General features: G+C 37.7%; 1 protein-coding gene and 1 pseudogene across 5 annotated transcripts in view; one reads left to right on the top strand and one right to left on the bottom strand.

The window, feature by feature from the left end:
- The window catches only part of MTMR3 (myotubularin related protein 3), a 119797-nt gene that overhangs the window by 69285 nt on the left and 34380 nt on the right, over positions 1 to 16132 (bottom strand). The window lies entirely within an intron of this gene.
- The window catches only part of LOC119244195 (septin-10-like), a 40274-nt pseudogene that overhangs the window by 205 nt on the left and 23937 nt on the right, over positions 1 to 16132 (top strand).

Below are 16132 nucleotides of genomic sequence, written 5' to 3'. Positions count from 1 at the left end.
TCAGTTTAAAATAATAGAAAATCTTGGTATTTGAGTCATTAGACATTAATTGCATTAAAGCCAAGCAATGTCATTTAAGTACCAGAAGTAGTTCAATATTTATAGTTGCTATGGAAAGATGAGAAAGACTAGCTCGAGTGTTGGAAAAGGTTTCCTGATTTTTGTTTCTTTCACTAGTTCCAAGATCTACCTTTGGCAAATTAACAGAAGGCAAATACCTGCACACTCAGTAATGTCTTGCTACTTGCTATCAGTTTACCTCTGGGTAAAGAAGTAACTGCTTCCTCTTTACCCCCTCCCTCTCCATCTATTTCCTCCCCTACCTGGCCCTAAGTTCCAGTTCTCACTACCAATTCATAGATCAAATATTATATTTATATAAAAAAGAAAAACTGCTAGCCCAGAAACCTCATGAAACTTAAATTTTCCTACTTATAATCTTATAAAGACATCCAAACCTCTTAACATGTCATTCAATCAGGTATCTTAAAACAATATTGAAAACTCTGTTCCTGTCTCCTACTGTTCAAGGAATAAAAATCTAACTGCATTTTCTTGGACAAAATGACCAATATCCCTATGAACATGAACATAGGTTTTCTCTGAAAAGCTTTTTTTAATAAGGGTTAAATTGTCAGCTCCTATTTCTTATGTACTCAATAGAAAAAGAAAATTAATGAAATAGGTAGCAGAGACCAAAAGTTTAATTTTTTTAAAGGCAACTAAAGAGGGGCCTCCTTGGTGGCACAAGGGGTTAAGATGCAACCTATGATGCTATCCGCAGCCGCTGCAGCACGAGTTCATCCCTGCAGGGAGCAACCCACATGGCGTAGCAGACTTCTCCTAACTCACTCCCTGCTCCCCTCAGCAGTGTACTTCAGTCGATCTGCCTGTGTTGTTCCCTGCTCTGTCTCTGGTGAATCCTCTCTCACACACACACACCCTTCTGGCCTGTACCCCAGTTCTTGTATAAAAATAAATCTTTTAAAAATAAAAATAAAAAAGGCAACTAAAAAATTAGGCAAAATTCAATATTCCAAAGTCATTCTGAGACCTGTAATTTACACTGCTTATATTAATATGCTTTACTTCTGGACCCTGCCCTAAAAGAAGAAAAACAGAATTTCTATTTCCCACTTTGTACAGCACCCCCACACCTCCCTCACAACTGCATAAGAGGTCTCTTTTCCAGAAAGACAAACAACTTTATTTAAAGGTGACTTCACCTTAGGAACTCAAAAGTATACCCATGTTTAAATGAGCAAAGTTTTCCTATTTTTGCCCAAGATTTTTAACACCAAGTCTATGAAAATTTGGAAGCAAATGATATTAAAAAAAAATATTGATCAGTATCCCAAACCTAGTTAATCTGCATACTGCTTATTCAAGTATTAGTATTATATTAGGAAAGTTAATATTCCTTTGCCCATTTTTCAAGTTCTGGTATCCTTCACTCAGTTTTATGCAGATGGCTGAATGAAATGCAAGCTAATCTTTTAAGTAAACATCTTTATAACAAAAGAAACATTTTAATTTTTAACTGCTATCATCATAACATGCAATGGAAAAAACCCACTCCTCTACTTGCTTAGTCAAAATTCATATTCTGACAATAAGAAGGGGACTACTCAAATATTTTAATACAAGTCAATAAAAATCCAAATAACCTCCAAGAGCCACACATTAAAATGTGGGCTCTGTTTAAAATGACAAGTTCAAATGCCTGTTCTTTCTAAGCAGTTCTCAATTAATAAATATCACCTAAAATTGTCTTGACCAGAATACCATCTTCTTAAGAATCCTTTTAAAGAACATGTAATTCAAGAGATGCCCAGAAAAAGACCCACCCTTTGGAACTACTAATGTTTATCTCGTTTAAGCAGAGGGAAATGTGACTGCCATCCAAATACATATGAGAAGGATCTTTTTTCAAGTAAAGCCAAAAAGTAGAACTTAGCACTGCACATTACAAGAAAATGAGGAAGACAAAGTGCAAAATCCTGGCTATAACTGGACAAACTTTCTGTACTTCTGTTTTTAGTCAAGACACTTACATTTGCTACAATGCAAAGAAATTAAAGACCTTGGGCCTCCCTGGTGGCACAAGGGGTTAAGCACCACACTATGTAGCAATCCGCAACCTCTACAGCATGAGTTTGATCCCAGCCCGCCAGGGAGCAACCCACATGGCACAGCAGACCTCTCCTGTCTTGCCCGCTGCTCCTCTCTGCAGTGTACTTTGGTCAATCTGCCTGTTCTGTTCCCCACTCTGTCTCTGGTGAGTCCTCTCACCCCCCACATCTCTGGCCTGTACCCAAGCTCTTGTATGTAAAAATCTTTAAAAAAAAAAAAAAAAAGAAATTACAGACCTTGCAGAGAGTTTACACTTTTTCTTTTCTAATTAACCTCCTCAACATGTAACCTAAGCCCTATATTCTACAAGCATATCGTTAGTTTTACAATTACCAGTGTTTCAGTGGACTGGTATACAAACCACTGGTGATTTAAAAGGAATAGACCAGAACAGTTCCTGTTTAAAAAATAACTATATATTTATGCTAATGAGTACTGGAAAAAATATTCCGTATTTTATTGACTCAGATGCCACTGTATTCAAACACACCATTAAATTCATATATTATTAAAAAAGAAAAAAACTTATAATTCACTATAATGTCATTAATTTTAAGATACACTCTTGGTAAGTACTGCAAAAAATCATGGAGGTAATCTATTAATCAGATTTGGGTGCTACTGTATATATGCTAATACAAATTCTTCATATAGAGAAATTACTTCATATAGAGAAATTATGTAACTGTCATTCCTCAGACTGATTTCTTTTTTCTTCATATCTGAAACCATTCACAAGCAGGTGATCCAGGTATACAACAGCATCCAGTCCTTCCCTCACATATGCCAGGTACACAAATGGATAAAGCTCTCTAAAATTACTGCTACCACTATCCAACTCCCCACCTTCCCCAATCCTGACTGCCATGGGTAGCACAAAATCACAAAGAAGCAGGCCTCCTCTGGGCCTTTAATGCAGCACTGCCAATTCTATACACCCTAAATAGAATCTGGCATTGGCCTCCCTCACACCATTGTATAGTCTCTCTCAGTATTTCACTGGGAATCTCATCAGTCTAGGTCTTCAAGGCTAGAAAGCATGTGTCTATTTCCAGTAACAAAATATGACAATTTCCACTTTCCATCCCAGGCACCTGTATCACCATCATTTCTCTAGCAAAGTGGTTACTGAACATTTGATGCATTTAGTTTGTTTAGGTCTTAAATTACCTAAGAAACAAATAGTTACAACTGGCCTATTCCTCCTTAACATTACCTGGCATATCTCATCCCATCAATGAAACTTTCACTAAAATGTCTCTGCTTAAAAAAAAAAACAAGATGCCTTATGATATTGATATACACCCTGAACAACTTGAGACTACTTTTAAATTTTTCATGCATTAACTTTTTCACTGGTATTAACCTTTGCTTGATTTTTCATACTGTCTTATCCATTTGGATACATATCCTTCAATTATTGAATACATTATTGTGAAAGCTTCCCTGCAGTTCTCCTGCACTCTCAATATAGCTCTATTTTATAACACTTACTATATGTCATCATAACTATTTGTAATAATGATTTCCTAGATAGAATCCAAGGGTCTAATACTATATGTTACTGAGAGGCATTACAATATAATTTATTAGGTAAGAGCACATTTTTTTTATTCATACAAGCACTGGGGTACAGGCCAGAGGTGCGGAAGGGTGAAAGAATCCACCAGAGACAGAGCAGGGAGCAGAACAGGGAGAAGGACCGAAATACACTGCTGAGGGGAGCAGTAGGCGAGACAGGAGAGGTCTGCTACGCCATGTGGGAATCTCCCTGGCTGGCCAGGGATTAAACCAGCACCGTGGAGGCTGCGGACAGCTTCCCAGCTTCCCAGCGTTACGCTCAACATGCTGTGCCACCAGGGAGGCCCAAGAGCAGAGATTCTGAAATCAAATTCCTTTTGATAAGAATTCTGGCTACAAAACTTATACTTGTATCACTTTGGGAAGTTCACTCTGTTCCCTCATGTGTAAAATGGAGATAACATTAGAACAAAGTTATTGCACTAGTATCTTCAAATCAATGTTCTAGGAATACTAATTCTGAACAGGAAGAGAAATGTTTTAAGCATACCCATTTAAAAACCTCTATATTCTAGTTCTTACCATAAACGTAGAATTTCTACCTGCCCTTCATATAGACTAAATTCTTAGGATTGAAAGGTTTTACATTTCTATCACTCATTATAAAGTTCCCAGTCAAAAATAATAAATACACAATTTTGCTGAAGTGAAAATTTTAGTCATAGGCATATGAAGCTAAGTAAGAAGAAACCACTTAACTGAGTTAGCCAAGCAAAATTAACCAATACCTTCTATACATTCCTACTTAACGCTCAGGGTAATGTCATAGTACTTGTCAAGATCTAGTTTATCATTCTACTCTCCCCTTCTAGGACGTTCTATGTTCATCACCAAGTCCTTGCCATTGCTTATGTTCTTTTCTATATCCATACTGGCCTTTTCTCTACCAGCCAGATCTACAGAGCTGTTCTAGTATCCAAGTCACCAAACCTTTACCATATTTTTTTTTTTAAGATTTTATTTTTATATAAGAACCAGTGTACAGGCCAGATGCACAGGAGGGTGACAGGATTCACCAGAGTCAGAACGGGGAACAGAACAGGCAGACTGAAATATACACTGCTGAGGGGAGCAGTGGGCGAGACAGGAGAGATCTGCTTTGCCATGTGGGATTCTCACTGGCCAGCCAGGGTTGAACAAGCACTGCAGAGGCTGCAGACAGCTTCACAGTGCGGCGCTCAACCGCCACCAGGGAGGCCCTACCATATTTTTGCAAGTATATATGATTGAGCATTTTTCTTTTATCTAAGTTTACCACTCTCCCCCAATTCCCTCCTTTTATGCCTTCCTTCCCCAATCCAAACACACACAGCTTACAAGTTCTCTCAAGACTATTCAAAATGTTTGCTTAATCAATGAAATAATATTTCTCTCTCCTTGAAGAGTTTTGGGACATAGGATTTAAAATTTTATCATTAAAAATAAAAATAAATATAGGTGATTATTCTCATTACAATCCATAGGAAGATATTTTCTAAATCATGTTCCAGCATTAAATCAAATAGATAACATACAATCAGAAGTAAAAGTAAACTGTCATTTCATCAACATGTAAAATTTCTTAATGCAAACAGGAACTTGGTAAAAGTAACTGCACTATTAGCCCTCACATTTTATTTCACGTGTTCTACAAAAACTGTCCTAACTCCTGAATTGATGGCATTAACATAATGTTGCTTTTGTATAAAGCAGGATGTTTTTATAAAGATGATAAATATTACTTCAAAACAAGGATATGAAATATAAGCGGCAACAAGAGGGAGGTGGTTTTTTTTTTGAAAAATTTACTTATTTATGCATACAAGAGCCAGAGATGCGGGGGATGAGAGGATTCACCAGAGGCAGAGTGGGGAACAGAACAGGCAGACTGACTGAAACACACTGCTGAGGGGAGCAGTGGGTGAGATAGGAGAGGTCTGCTGCACCATGTGGGTTGCTCCCTGGCCGGGGATCAAACTCATGCTGCAATGGCTGCGGATAGCTTCATAGGTTGTGTCTTACCCCCTTGCGCCACCAGGGAGACCCAAAAGGGAGGTGGTTTTAATCCTCTGATTTCTCTGTGATCATCATAAATATTATGTAGGAGTGCTATTAATCAAGCCATTCCTAAAGCATCTGTTTTATGTTCCATTCCTTGTGAAATAATTTTGCTTCTACACCCAAAACTGAATTCCTTCTCTGTACTTTCTCAATCTTTCCTAAACTGACAAAGGAAGAGAAGAGAGGTTCACAAATAGGTGCAACTATAAGCAGTTTCTTCCAAATTGAAGCCAAGATAATTTTTTGGTTCTATACACCTAATGTTATCTGACAACTGGCAAAGAATCTGAATGATACTACATCCACATAAATACCTGACTCAACAGTATGAGAAACTGTAGTAATAATATTTGGCATAATACTTCAAAAGAAAGTCCATTTTTTAAATCTATAAATTTTTTAGTGATGCAACAAACAGGGAGAGAAAATACTCTGTCAGGCAATACAGTACATGTAGAACCTCATTAAGCCAACAGTGACTGGCAATTAGGCTTTTATTTATTATTTTGTTTTTTAATTTATTTTATTATTATTTGAAGTTAACTTTTACTGCCAGGCACTGTTTTACATGCCAGACACTGTTTTAAAAGTATCGTATGTAGGGCCTCCCTGGCGGCACAAAGGGTTAAGTCTCAGCACTATGAAGCTATCTGCAGCTATACAGAGTTTGATCCGGCCAGGGAGCTGACCCACATGGCATAACAGACCTCTCCTGTCTCACCCATTGCTCCCCTCAGTAGTGTATTTCAGACAGTCCGCCTGTTCTGCTCCCATTGTTTCTGGCGAATCCTCTCACACACAACCCCCCATGTTAACATCAGAAATTAGACAATTTCTGAGTAATCTGAAACTCTAATATACTTTAAAAGTAGTGCTTCAAAGAACAAAATTAAATAAAGCATTCTATTTTATGAGTATTAAAAGAGATCATCAATGTTTCAAATAACACTTAAACAACTCATTTCAGAAATAAATTAACATGGATCTTGTATTTATTTTGTTTTATGGAGAAATCTGCTTTCACTATAAATCAAAGACAGCAGCAATTTCAGCAATAAGCACAATTTATAGTTCATTCACTGTAACTAATGCCTGAAATAAGTCTATATAACAAAGATAAAAGTATTTCCAAAAATGAGAAATGCCTAAGTCAAAAATAAAAATATATATACAAATTACTAAATTTGTAATTACAAGTAATTTTTATAGTCAGTAATATCTGGTATAGCACTACTGCAATTAAGGTTTGATCATACAGACAAGTAATCAATTTGCTGATTAATCATACAACAGTTTTACTACTAATCAAATATTGTGCACTGGTCAAACTACTTAAAAATCTTAACAATGAACTAATTCCTCAATGGATGTCACTTTAATATTGTTTAAAGAAAATCTACCATCTTGCTACCCCAGAGTAGCCATATTCATTTCATTCTGTGTGTTCATATTCTTTGTCTATATACAAAAATTGGACTTGTTTTATTAATCTTAGATATTTTACACACATTTATCTTTCATTCAAGTATTTTTAGCCCTACTCTATAATATGAAGTGCATTTTTTCCAGATTATTTTGTTTTTGGTTCTGTGTTTATTTTCCTTAGACAAATGTTTACTTTCACACAGTATTGCTTATTAATAATAATCTATTCAGTACTTTTAAATGTTTAAGTAATATTTAAAGTGCCTGGTTTCCCAATGAAACTCTGATCTGATGAGACTGCCTAAATTTTAATGGTAAAATATAAGGATCTGCAAGTTTTTAAAGAGTAAATGAAAATATGCAAAAACTGTCATTAACATGTCATTAACATGAATTAATTCTACCCAAAAGGAAAGCAGGACTATACAGTCTACTGAGTTGCATAAATTCCTGGAGGCCTAAAGATTACTGGAGAGATGGAAAATATAGATGTTTACTTAGGAAAAAAAGTAAGACAGAGATAGAAATCAACAATCTGAACAAATCCAGTGCAAAGCAATTGAAGTACACATCAGACCATTGGTGCCTATATCAGTCAAGCTAAAAGAAAAGGGAAGTATGGCAGCAAAGAATGAGAGGAGGGTCTCCCTGGTGGCGCAAGGGGTTAAAGTCAGTGCTATCAAACTACTGCCAACCACTGCAGCATGAGTTTGATCCCTGGCCATGGAGCTAACCCACATATGGTCCTACAGACCTCTTCTGTCTTGCCCGCTGCTCCCATCAGCAGTGTATTTCAGAAGATCCAACTGTTCTGCTCCTCACTTCGTCTCTGGTGAACCCTCCCATGGCCCGCATCTCTGGCCTTTAGTCCAGTTCTTGTATGCATAAACAAAAAAAAATCTTAAAAAAATTGGAAGGAAAAACAGGGCTCCTGGGCATAATGTATATGAAAGATTCAAGTGACTGCTATACCATAATGCCTATGCACAAACTTAAGTTGATCATTTCTCACTCCTAATGCAAAACATGTTAGCTACAGGTTTCTTCAGTACATATATTTGGGGTTTAATCTCCCCCATGCATTCAAATCAGTTATTACTGAACTACTTTCTAACTTTTTTTTAAGCATAATGTTTTCACAACCCAGTTTTTAAATTTTTCCTTTTGCCACCCAATGGACAAATCCAAGAACCACTTAGGGTCCTTTGGAATTCTAATTTCATCCTATGTTTAATCCAACCCTAAATAGTTCTAAGATTTTTAAAATATTCTAATTATAAAATATTTGCTCAATCAATGGGGTGAACTGCAGTTTCAAGTGGTTTCAAAGTTTGTCCAGGATCCTTCATACCATCTTCATTCCTGTATTGCTCTGTGTTTCTCCTATAACTCTTAACAAGAAGAATAGAACCTTCTTTCAGTTCACTATAAAACTAGCAGAAATATATCAAATAAAGCAGCTTTCATCCCAAGATGATGTCAAGACACAAAAAATGCATTTAATTGACAAATTTCACACAGTATCTTAAAATTATACCTTGACACCTAACACATCAATTCACATTGCAATCCTGACCCCAGTCTATTCTAGGCCAAGGCAAGTTCCTCAGAACATACCTATGTAATCAAAGCCCAATTCTTAGCTGGAAGGAATTCAAACACACAAAATCCTACACACAAACATTCAAACACACAAAATCATAAGCATAAAACTGAAACAAAGGTTAAGACACTTGTAGCAACTCCAAGTAATGCAAATCACAAGGCTACAGACAACTTTTAAAAAGCTGAAAAAAATATTAAAATCCTCTTAAAAGCATAGTGAGTTATTATAAAATAAAATTCCAAGCTATGAAATACAAATTCAGAGAGATTTGTCCAGTATTTGGGTTGGTTTCAACCCTCAGAGTATTTGCTGAAACTGAAGCAAATGGACAGTACTTCCCATCAGTCCTCAAATTTTTCTTTTAAATCTATCAACATACTATTAGATATACAAAACTGAAAACTTAAGAAAACATTTGAAAAGACTAATAAGTAAACATACTTTTTTAAAAAGGAAAACTGGCTTAGCTATACTAATATAAGAAAAATGTATACCGTGAGATAAGAAGGATTACTAGAAATAAAGCGAAACTTCATAATGATGAAAGGTTTGAATAGTTAAAAAATTATCTAGATTGGGCCTCCCAAGTGTCCTAGGGGTTAAGTTTCAGTGCTATCACCAATATGGCCTGAGTTCAAACCTGGCCAGAGAGCAATGCCACATATAGTCCGATAGAGTGTATTTCAGTGAATCTGCCTGTTCTGCTCCCCATTCTATCTCTGGTAAATGCTCTTACCACCACCCTAAACCCTACAGTTCTTCTACACAAAAAAGAAAATGATCTAGATGTATAGAAATTTAGTAACATGACCTAAAAATATGTAAAGCAAATAGAGGAAAACACAAAATTTAACATATTTATATCGTAACAAACTGACAAGACCCCTCCTAGAAACAAAAATAGATTTTAGGAGATTTGAATAATGAAATCAACAACAAATTTCATCTAACAAACATATTTAGAACCCCAAACCCAATGGCTGCAGCCTCTGCAATGCCAGGTCCATTCCCCGCCAGCCAGGGAGAACCCCACAAGGCGCAGCAGACCTCTCCTGCCTCTGCTGCTCCCCTCAGCAGTGTCTTCGGTCAGACACTGCTCCCTGCTCTGGCTCTGGTGAATTCTCTCACCCTCCCTCGCTTCTGACATGTACCCCAGTTCTTGTATAAAAATAAATAAATCTTTAAAAAAAACAAAAACAAAAACATGGAGATAACTACCAAAAAAACTAAGCAAGCATCATTCTGTACTAATAGTCAAACATTAAATTTTTCCTTTACCACTGCAGTGAGACAAAGATGCCTATTACAGTCACTGCTATTTAGCACTGTACTTACCCAAATTTAGCAAAAATAAAAACAAAAGAAATGTAAAGATTAAAAAGAAAGAAAACTGCCACTGTTAGCAATGACATGATGGTGCAAATAGAAAAATTTAAAGGAATCTATGGAGAAATTATTAGACTAAGTTTTTAGTAAAACTGTAGGTAAGAAAGAGCAATATATAAAATGTGAAATAAAATTAAAGAAACTTTAGAAAACCTAAATAAGGGACCAGAAAAAAGACTAATTAATACAAAGTAAAAATCAAAATCAACAAGCAACTATAAACCAGAGACACACTATGGGGGGAGGGACGGGGAGAGGAAGGACTAGGGTCAAAATAAGGGGGGGTGCAATTGTATGGGGAATATAACCACAATGAAAATGCATACATTGTGCAAAAATGAAAAAGATATAAGAATTATATGAAATAAAATATTAAAAAATAATAAATAAAATTAAAGAAACTGTGTAGTAGCATCAATAAAAGTACCTAGGAATAAATCAAATGAACATATGCAACACCTCTATGGGAAAAAATTTAAGGATGTACTGAAAGACACCAAAGAAGGCCAAAATAAATTTATAAAGTCTACAAATTATCAGTATCTCAAACTAAGCTAAAGATCCAAAACAAATAAAATAAAAACAACAGGGTGTATTTTTACTTTGTTTTGTAGGAGATGATGAAACATAAAAGCCCAAGAACAGCCAAATACCTGGGGGGGGGGACCACAAAGGAGGTACAATTTAGTGAAACAGTTATCAAGATTAAATCATATTAGCAAAAAATGGTGTGGTACTGGAAGAGATCAAGAAACATCCATCCACACATATATGGACATATGATTCATAAAAAAGAGATAGAGGGCCTCCCCGGTGGCGCAGCGGTTGAGCGCTGGGTTGCGAAGCTGCCCGCGGCCTCTGCAGTGCCGGTTCGATCCCCGGCTGCTCCCCGGCCACCGGAGGAGGGTCCCACATGGCGCACAGACCCCTCCTGCCGCCCGCTGCTCCCCTCAGCAGTGTACTTCGGTCCTTCTGCCTGCTCTGCTCCCCGCTCTGGCTCTGGTGAATTCTCTCACCCTCCCGTGCTTCTGACTGTACCCAGTGCTTGTATAAAAAACAAAACAAGCAAATAAATAAATAAATAAATAAATAAAAACCATGCCTCTATGAAAATAAATGAATGAATGAATGAATGAATAAATAAATAAATAAATAAAAGAGATAGAACACAGATCAATATGGAACATATGCCAGCACAACTGATATCCATACAGGAAAAAAATGAAACTGCTTTCCTTTTTCATTAGAAGCAACATAAGGTGAGTTATTGACATAAATGGGAAAGACAAATGTATTAAGTTTTATAAAATATTTGAGAAGAAAGTATTTTCATGACCTCTAAGGAAAAAATTTCTAAGACATAAAAGATATAAAGAAAAAACACTAGATAAATCTGACTACATTAAAGTTAAGAATTTCTATTACTCTAAAGATCATAAAAAGTAAAACAAAACTACACATACCAGCAGCTCAAGTTATCATGGAAAGGCCAATACAGTAAAAAAATTAAATATATCTGATAAAGAATTCATGCTGAAAATACATACCAGAACACATACAAATCATTACAGAAAGAAGAAAAATTTAATGGACAACAGAAACCTGTTACAAAAGATACATAAATGGCCAACAAACACATTAAAAGATGCATATCACCATTAATCATCAGAGGAAAATGCAAGTGAAAACACCATAATGAGATACCCTTTCACATTCACTGGGGTAACTAAGAGATTGACAAAGACCAAATGTTGGTAAGGGTGCTGAGTAAGTGGGATTCATACAAAGCTCAGTATATCAGTGTAAATTCATATTACCACTTTGGAGGACAGCTTGGGCAGTTAATTATCTCTCATATGTCCCAGCAATTATTTAACCCCAGGGAAATAAAAATATATGATCACAAAAAAGCTTAGACACAAATATTCATAACAACGTTATTCATAATAAGCCCAAATTGGAAAGAACTCAAAAATGTCTAATAACAGGTGATCAGATAAACAAATTCTAGTATATTTCTATACACTATGGTATATTGCTACAATAGAATACTACTTAGCAATGAAATGAACTACTGAGAGCCTCCCCATTGGCGAAGCGGTTGAGCGCTGGGCTGTGAAGCTGCCTGCAGCCTCTGCAGTGCCAGTTCAATGCCCAGCTGCCGGCGAGGGTCCCACATGGCGCGCCCGCTGCTCCCCTCCGCAGTGTACTTCGTCAGTCTGCCTGTTCTGCTCCCCACTCTGGCTGTAGTGAATTCTCTCACCCTCCCGTGCTTCTGACTGTACCCAGTGCTTGCATAAATAAATAATCTTTAAATAAAAAAAAAAAAGGAAATGAACTACTGATATTCACAGTAATGTGGATGAATTTCTAAAACATTACATTGAGGATACAAGAACTGGACGTAAGACCTGAAACCATAAAAAATACATAAGAATTATAGGTAAAACACTACAAGATATATCTCAGTAACATCTTTAAAGACTCATCATCCAAAGCAAAGAAAGTCAAGGAAAAGATAAAAACACCTGGGATTACATCAAACTGAAAAGCTCCTGTATAGCAGAAGAAACTTTAACCAAAACAAAGAGACACCCCACTGATTGGGGAAAAAATCTTTGCACTCCATACAACTGATAAGAGACTGATAACAAAAATATACAAAGAACTCACATGACTCAACAAAAACAAAGTAAACTATCAGTCAAGAAATGGGCAGAAGAACTTAAAAGACACTTCTCCAAAGAGGAAATGCAAATGGCCAATAGGCATATGAAAAAATGTTCAACATCCCTTACCATCAGGGAAATGCAAATCAAAACCACATTGCAATACCAAATTACACCAGTAAGAATGGCACATATCAAAAAAACTAGCACCAACAAATGTTAGCGAGGATGTGGTGAAAAAGGAACTCTCCTACATTGCTGGTGGAAGTGCAAACTGGTCCAACTGCTTTGGAAAGCTGCTGGAGGTTCCTCAGCCTACCAAAAATGGAGCTACCATATGACCCAGAAATTCCACTCCTAGGGATCTACCCAAAGGACACAAAAACACTAATTCAAAAGAACACCTGTACCCCTATGTTTAGTGCAGCACTATTTATAATAGGTAGAACCTGGAAACAACCCAAATGCCCAAAAACAGATGACTGGATCAAGAAGATGTGGCATATATACACCATGGAATATTACTCAGCAATCAAAAAGATAAACTCATGCCATTCACAGCAACGTGGATGGAACTAGAAGGAATTATGCTCAGTGAAATAAGTCAGAAGGAAAAAGAAAAATATCAGATGGTTTCACTTATAGGAGGAATATAGGGGAACCAAATAAGACATCAGTATAAAAAAATAATGACAATACAAAACACAACAAAACAAAAACAGACAATTATAAACCAGAGACATCCTGTGGGGGAGGAGGAGGAAGAGGGATGGGAGGGAGGGAGGGAGGAGCACAGGGGACTGAGGTGATGGTGCATGAGTATATTGGTGAAGGAAATTCTATGGGGACTACACCTGAGGGGGGCGGTGGGTGGTGTGGGGAAGCAAATATTGTTTCAAAATGAACAATGAAAGGGCCTCCCCGGTGGCGCAGCGGTTGAGCGCTGGGTTGCGAAGCTGCCCGCAGCCTCTGCGGTGCCGGTTCGATCCCCGGCTGCTCCCCGGCCACCAGAGGAGGGTCCCACATGGCGCGCAGACCTCTCCTGCTGCCCGCTGCTCCCCTCAGCAGTGTACTTCGGTCCTTCTGCCTGCTCTGCTCCCCACTCTGGCTCTGGTGAATTCTCTCACCCTCCCGTGCTTCTGACTGTACCCAGTGCATGCATAAAACAAACAAACAAACAAATAAATAAAACATGCCTCTATTAAAAAAAAAAAATACTATCAAAATGAACAATGATGTAAAAAATAAATAATAAAATTTAAAAAACATTACATTGAATCAAAGTAGCCTTACAAAGGGATATTGTATGATTACATTTATATGAAGTTCAAAAACAAATAAAAATTAATTTATAGTGAAAGAAACCAGAACAGTAGTTTGAAACCAGGGAGAAGGTGAAATAACTAGCAGGGGGCATTAAGTAACTTTCAAATGTGATATATGGGTTTCCTATCAGGATTGAGGGTATGGCCACAAAGCTGTAAATATTTATTGAAACTCAACTGCACACCTCCATCTATGGATTTCACTAAATAAAATTCTATCTTAACTTCTTTAAAATGCCTACAATAGGGCCACCCCGGTGGCGCAGCAGTTGAGCGCCAGTGCCAGTTCGATCCCCGGCTGCTCCCCGGCCACCAGAGAAGGGTCCCGCATGGCGCGCAGACCTCTCCTGCCGCCAGCTGCTCCCCTCAGCAGTGTACTTGGGTCCTTCTGCCTGCTCTGCTCCCCGCTCTGGCTCTGGTGAATTCTCTCACCCTCCCGCGCTTCTGACTGTACCCAGTGCTTGAATAAATAAATAAACAAATAAACAAATAAATAAATAAATCTTTAGGAAAAAAATGCCTACAATAGTATGCTAAAGAGGAGACTCTAACCCTAATCCAGAAGTATTAGTATAGTATTTCTAGAAAAAGTTCCACAACCAGAACATATGCACCACTCTTCCCAAGGTCACCAGGCTCTTTCAAATCCCTTTCTGAAGGAATATATTTAAAATCTTGTTCTTTTCATAACCAAAGGATAAGTATTTACAGGTGACCAAAGTTTTAGATAAAATCTTAGGTTCTTCTGGGCCTCCCTGGTGGCGTGGCGGTTGGGCGCTGGGTTGCGAAGCTACCCGCAGCCTCTGCGGCGCCAGTTCAATCCCCGGCTGCTCCCTGGTCACCGGGGGAGGGTCCCACCTGGCGCGCAGACCTCTCATGCCGCCTGCTGCTCCCCTCAGCAGTGTACTTCGGTCCTTCTACCTGCTCTGCTCCCCGCTCTGGCTCTGGTGAATTCTCTCGCCCTCCCACACTTCTGACTGTATCCAGTGCATGTACAAACAAACAAACAAACAAATAAAAAAAAAAATCTGATGTTCTTCTAAGGTACCAAAGTCATAAAGTTAACTAGCTTCAAAACAGATCAAGTTCATGTCGTGTCAAAGACATGAGTTATATGATGGCTTTAGTCAGTCACCTAGCATATTTTCCTGTCAAAGAAATTGTTTAATCACTTGCTGGCCCACTGGCAACAAACAACAACTTAAAAAAAAGAAATATTGGACTTACACAATGTCCCAATTTCCTACTTGAAAGAAAAAGTTCTAAGTTCAGATCTCAAATTTCTCACCTCTTAAAGTATGGCCTTACTATGAATAAAAGTCTTATTATAAATAATTACAGTTGTTATCTGAGTGTCCCCAATTATTATTGTTTTGTATAAAACAAGTAATACTTCCATACAAATAAAGTAGCTTGAAAGTTTTAAGCATTATCATTAAAAATATGTATCTTCAGAAATGTAATGTTTGATTTAGCTCACAGGGAAAACCAGCATATGGCTTTTGTTAAAAGTAATTTTAGCGGGCCTCCCCGCTGGCTCAGCGGTTGAGCGCTGGGTTGCGAAGCTGCCCAGCTGCTGGCGACCTCTGCTGTTCCAGTTCGATCCCTGGCTGCTCTCCGGCCACCAGAGGAGGGTCCCACATGGCGCGCAGACCTCTCCTGCCGCCCGCTGCTCCCCTCAGCAGTGTACTTCGGTCCTTCTGCCTGCTCTGCTCCCCGCTCTGGCTCTGGTGAATTCTCTCACCCTCCTGCGCTTCTGACTCTACCCAGTGCATGTATAAACAAAACAAACAAACAAACAAATAAATAAATAAACATGCCTCTATTAAAAAAAAAAAAAAAAGTAATTTTAGCTACCTTCAATTAGCATACCTAAAAAGGTTTATAAGGTTATCTCAATAGTGAGGTAAGCAGGTGAGTTAAAGTCACAATTCAACATCATGGTTTTCAAAGGTCTACCTCTATAA

Source organism: Talpa occidentalis, unplaced genomic scaffold (assembly GCF_014898055.3).
Source record: "Talpa occidentalis isolate TD23 unplaced genomic scaffold, MPIMG_talOcc4v2.1 talOcc4.14, whole genome shotgun sequence".
Lineage (NCBI taxonomy): Eukaryota > Metazoa > Chordata > Mammalia > Eulipotyphla > Talpidae > Talpa > Talpa occidentalis.
Note: the sequence above shows the minus strand (reverse complement) of the source record. Positions and strands in the feature narration are given on the sequence as shown.